Below are 6,311 nucleotides of genomic sequence, written 5' to 3'. Positions count from 1 at the left end.
TAGGAACTGGATTCACTATCTTTACATCATGGGTAATGGGTTTGGCAAATAAGCTTTATAATACATATTGGGTGTCTACCAGCTACTGATATTGGGTAAGACAGACAAGGTAGCAGTACAACGCAGTTTCCAGTTCTGTTTTCAGGACTGTGGAAGTCCCAACTGACCATCAACCATTGATGATGCTTCTAGTGTCTGTCCCTTCTGGTAGCTTTCTTATAAAAGAAGACCAACAAAGGAAGTCATCATTCTGATGAAGACATTCCATAGAGCACATTGGCTGGCTACCCAGAATGAAACCCTCTCTTATTTTCAGAAAAGTAAGCCTTTACGTATTAAATAGGGATTCCAGGTGGGTCCTCGACTTTTTTCATGTTTCTCTTTCTTAGTTTGTTTTATCACGACCTTTAAAAATGACAAGATGAAACAGTCAGCTTTAGTAAAGATTTATTGCTCACATCAATGTCTAATACAGCGTTTCTCAACCTTTAAGTATTTGCGACCCGAGTTTTCATAACAGTTTTAATCGTGGCCCCCTAACGTTTTTTTGAAAGGAGCCCACTAATACCAATTTGTTTTTTTTAAAATTAATGATATATCATAGATGCATATTTTATTATACCTACTTAACTTTTATCGACATTTATCTAACTCTAGATTTATTTTTCTAGTATCAGAATGTAGTTTAAGTTAATTTATTTTGGTTTCAATAGATGAATTTTTCATATTTTTGATTCTTGCTTTCTTTTTTTCACATCTTCGCGCCCCCCTAGGGGGCCTGCCCCACAGATTGAGAACCACTGGTCTAATGAATGGATTTTCTTATTAATAGATGTAGGCTATATCCACACTAGAATGTTTTTTGTATAAAATTCCAGATATTAGTCTCTGTTATTACTATTCGTCTACTCTACCCCTGCTGTTTTTAACTTCTGAAAATGTTCTCCAGTGCTGTGTACTTTTGAAAATGCCATCTTGGTGTTGCAATGTGGATGGGTGAAGTGGCACACATTTAACAAGACAGGCTCTAAAAGTGCTCTGATTTATTCATTCTTATTACGTGGCCCTTCCCTGATTGGATTCTTCTCAATACAATGTGTCTCATTCCCTGATTGGTCACCCTTCATGGAAGAAAGCCATATTCCTACATAACAAACACAGAAGAGTTGCTTCCTTTGTACTTGTTGTGTTGCTTAACTGTATGCATCAAAAATATTTTTGAATGTTTCGAATGCTGCATACATGTGCAAAATTCAAATAATTTACTTTTCGCTACAGTTTTGTGATAAATACAATGTTACTGTCCCTTCAAGGATGTGTACATGTCACATGTAGGCAAATTTCTACATCATATGCATTCTCGATTGTTTTAATGTGGAGATATTTCTAATGATAGAGATGCTATCATAAACACTGTGAAAACACTAGTGTGTAAGAAGATTGTTTTCAGTTAAAAAACATCATTTTTAAATGAGACTGTAATAGTGTGCATGTAGCCTCAATTGAGTTCTTCCCTCAGTCAGAAATCAGTTTTGCATGTTCCTCCTTTGTGAGTGATAATGAAGGGTGGCATCTACTGTACATTACTCTCTGACCACATGCAGTTCCCTCCAGGCCCTCACCCCAATCCTCCATGCTGAATGCAACTCTAAATATGCTCCTTGTGAACGACTATGAGTCAGACTGGTGGCCCATTCAGAGTTGGATCCAGTCTTGTGTGTGATACTGCTGTTCAAAGATGACTGGCTATACTTCTAGGCTGTTTCCAAAAATGGTTGTTTGCATAAACCATTCACTACTGCTTTTTGACAAAATTACACCAAATACAAACAAGATGTCCCTTCTCTCTTTAAGGGGGTAAAGTGGCCTCCAAAGATAGATGGTTTTAGTTATATTGCATGAAGCCATTACTGGATGAAAAGTTCTGTCTCATTGTTACTGTCTTATCCTTAACTCAGTTCTATTAACTTTAGCACAAAAGTGATTTTTCTAGTGTGTCATTTTCCTATGATTGTCCAATCTTTTAAAAAGCATTTTCTAAGCATTTTCATTGTAAGAGCCTATATGCTTACAGAAACACTTAATGGGTCCTGGCAATGTCCACCAGCTCGTAGTGCATTCAGTTTTTTTTTCTGTACAGTAGCAAATATAATAATGGAGGAATGCAAATAGAAGAATTTGCTTCAAAGTATTTATTCAGCATATTCAATAGTGAATTTTTCTGTGATATATATTTGAATAAGGTTTTGAATGCAGCGAACTATTGTGACATTTGATGAAAAAATGACTCCTAAGCATTTTTATTCTTAAGTTCTTCCTGTCTTTCTCAATCCCCTTTGAAATCTAATTCCATTTATCAGCCTGCAGATCTCAAAGATAAAGATAGTGCTCAGAATGAAAGGCACTATATAAAATAATGTCCATTCAGGCTTTGTTATTATAGCAAATACTGCCGCTCACTTTGCTACCAGAAAAGAATTAATGAAAGAGGCCTTTCACTATGGGCCTGTACATAATGAGGATTTATCTTGAAGGCCAAAGCATTAAAAAAGCAAACCAGAGACATTTGCAGATACACTACATCACTATAGAGCTCTCTGAAGAGCCAGAGAGGATTCATTGGTATTCACTGCTAACTAGCATGTAAGCAAGGCTCCATTGTGTTGTAGTGTAAGGTATACAATTAAGTGCAATTAGTTTGAAGGAGAAGACAATGTTGTCAAGAGAAAGCTCATTCAATGTGAATTTAAAAAGTGGCTGTTACTAAATTCTAACATGCGACCCATTTGCATAATTGGATTTGGATATACTATGAGAAAGATTAAACCATACAGCAACAGATGAACAAAAATTATTTCACATTTATAGCAAATCATTCTTACTGTGAATCTAAGAATTATACTCTGCACTATTCCATGGGAAAACTAATTATTAAAATGGATTATATGATGCTCGATTTCTGCAGTTGTCTGTACAGTCATCAATCCATTAAAATTGTCCACTTCTTTCAGGTAATGATCATGATGCGGTATCTATCAAAACATGATAATTTACTGTGACTGCTGTGAACTTCACCCTAGGCATGAAACATGAGTTACACTTGCCACTTTGACCATAATTCACCTAGTGTGCAGATGGAAAAAGATTGAGCTCTTCTTACAATCGAATATGTGCTAATACACGGCTGAATATAATTATTAAGTTGCAATTATGCTGTTTCACGTTAAAGGAGAGGACATAGACAGAGTGCTCATGTATTTTCTATTGATTATCCTTACATCCATTCATTTTTGAAGTCCTCTGTCTCCACTGCAGTGTGATGAGAAGCTAGATACCATGTGGGAGAAAGGCTGGAATCCACCATGGATATAAGTCATTGTGTTGCGTATTACACCTTAGAACATTAGAACAATTATGACAAAAACAGGAGATTCAGCCCAACAAAGCTTGTTTATCCTATTCATGTAGATTGTCCAAAATAACATTAAGCAGAGATTTGATGGACCCTAAAGTCCTACTCTCCACTGCATTACTTGACAATTTATTCTGACTCCTGACCTTCTTTTATTGTATCCAATAGCCTTAGGTTGTTGCCCATATAAAAGTTCAAAGAGGCAGAAGCCCTCGGAGACCTGAGTTACGTCCCAGTCCACAAAGATAACAATAGATAATAGCTGGATGGAGTTCCTCCCATCTTCTCTGGCCACTTTTCTCAACATTGTTTGAGTATTTGATTAAACCAATCAATGAGGCTGTCAGTTTGAGGATGACTGCAGGTATTTGACTTGGAGTAGCCTGACCACCTCCCAAAACATATGTGCTGCAAACATTGTCCCTTGGTCCATTAGGACCTCTTCTTTTGGTTTGCTAAGTCTTGCAAATAACCACTGATGTTCCTGTGCAATAGTCTTACTATCAGTCTGCCTCATTGGGATGGCTTATTCCACCAGGACTAATATGCATTTATGTCCCCTTCCGATAGGCTCGACTGTATCGACACAGATTTACTCAAAGGAGATGTCAAAAATGGGCAGGGAACGTGAATGTTTGTGGAGCAGGAAGAAAAAAGTGTTGTACTTCTTTATTAATTCCTGGTCAGTAGAATCAGAACTTGATCTACTCTAAGGTTTTGTCTGTTCCTAGAGCATGTGTCATTTCACAAATTTTGTGACGATGTGGTTGTGGGACTAGTATAAGAAAAAGTTGCTTCTCTTGATGTTCTACCACATGGTACAATAATTTATTTTCTTGCATGAAATATGGCCCAAGTGGAAAGGAATCAGTTGTGTTCTGGCCATTGACTGAAATAATTGCATTCCTTGTAAATTTAAGGGAATCATCATTCCTCTACTCTTTGAATGAAGCGGGAAATTTACTGTCCTAAAGATATAGTGTTTGTAATGGGTCAGGTATGTGGGGTTCAGCTCTGCTGCTGGTCCTACGTCCATGCTTTGTGACACAGATGCAATGCATACATTGAGAACATGACCACCTTTATGGGTATTGCACCACCAACAGCAAATCTCTTTTTCTTGATTGCTTCCAAGTGCAACTGTATTTCTCTGTTTCTAGATGCGCCCCAGGATAGCAGCAATACAGTGGTGTTTGTCAGACAGCCGTGTGCATACGTCAGGTAAGGTCCTGTAAGATAAACATACTGCATGTGGTTCTGTACTATCTGATATCCCCATGGATATAAGGAAGATTGTTCAATTATTTACCATACTGTTACAGAAAAATTAAACAGCAAGCAACAATAGTAATGTTGTTGCTGAAGTCGATAAAGTCCATTACCCATTGTTGTTTACTCATATTGCACTTGTAAAGTGTAGTAAGAAAGGGTTAGCTACAGCTGTTGCACAATACCTTTTTGTATGTTTCTAATTTTGAGCAATTGGGCACAATATGCCTCAGTTCTCTGTATTTGTAACAATGGAGTGGCAATTTCTCTGTGGGAAGTCTTAGCCCTTTGTGGCCATGGCAGTCAGAACCTTCTTTTCTCCTTGTATCTCTTGGTCTGCATGGAATTACCATGTTGTTCAATGATCTTGATCAGATTGTGTATGTTTTCCCAACAGTGGGAGCGTACTTGCCTTTCCAGGACCTCCTGAAGAGCACACACAAGATAGTAACATGAGATAACCTCTGCCACCTGTTCAACTGAATTGTTGGCCACCATGCCAGTTTGCCCCACAAATCAAATGCTCACAACTGCATTGACCTGTATCTTTATGAAATCATTGGTTTGTATCAGATTTCCACTTCTACAGATCAGAGGTTAAGCCACAACAGGCTGGTATCTCCTTCTTGATGACTTTGCAATCAAGCATACAAGTTGATAAATATTTTGTATGTCTTTATTTATAACCTAGGCAAAGGAATGTAAGATTAGTATTTCATTAGTGAGAAGCATTCATGTTTACCCCCTTAGGACTAAGTCAGGATAGTGAATTTTATGACAGGGTTGGGGGAAATGCCACAAATAAGTTTGGCAGATGTTTCTCTGCAGGATTCTCTCAGTCAACCCCCACAGGAAAGCCAGACAGCCTAGCTGGCAAGCTTCACCTTAACATATGCTTTGGGGGGCATGTGTGAATGTATTCTATGCTCCATTGGTCTGAAGTATGGCTGTTTGGAATTGGCTTGTATAAGAAGCCTTTAAGTACCAGTCTATAGATTTGCCATCTTTATCTCTCTCTTACCAAATGATGAAGGAGCATCTCACACACCATGAACTGAAAAAGACAACACAATGAAGAGCACAGCCATATTGAGACAAGCATGCGGCCTTTTTTGAAGAAAGCTGACCAAAAATGAAGACTTAACTAGAGACATTTTAAGTAACTAACAAGTCTGTGTGCTGCCTGAAACTACACATCAGCATTTTATCAGGTTGTATGGTTGCCAATATTCAAATGTACTTTGCATACTGTTATTATTTATGAATATTATCAATAATACATTATTAAAATTGTAACTTAACTCCTGCATGTCTGATTGCCTGAGGTTATAAATGTAGAAGAGAAGGTGGGTAGAAGTTATATGGTACAATACTTAATAAACAGTGGTGAGCCTGTGAGATTTGAGGCATTCTGACAAAGGCTACATATTAATAATACAAAAAGGGAAAGTAGAGTAATAAATTACTCTACCAAAGAAAACAGGGCTTATCCAGATAGAAACGGGGCCAATATGTGCACCCATTATTACTTTGACCAATGATATTGCACTGCTGTGCATTCAGGATGAATAGATAGGCTTTGATATTATTTGGCTGTCTCTATGGTATAAATACCTCTGACAGTCCAGCC

This window comes from Erpetoichthys calabaricus, chromosome 5, assembly GCF_900747795.2.
Source record: "Erpetoichthys calabaricus chromosome 5, fErpCal1.3, whole genome shotgun sequence".
Taxonomy (NCBI): Eukaryota; Metazoa; Chordata; class Cladistia; order Polypteriformes; family Polypteridae; genus Erpetoichthys; species Erpetoichthys calabaricus.
This window is presented reverse-complemented; position numbering follows the sequence as displayed.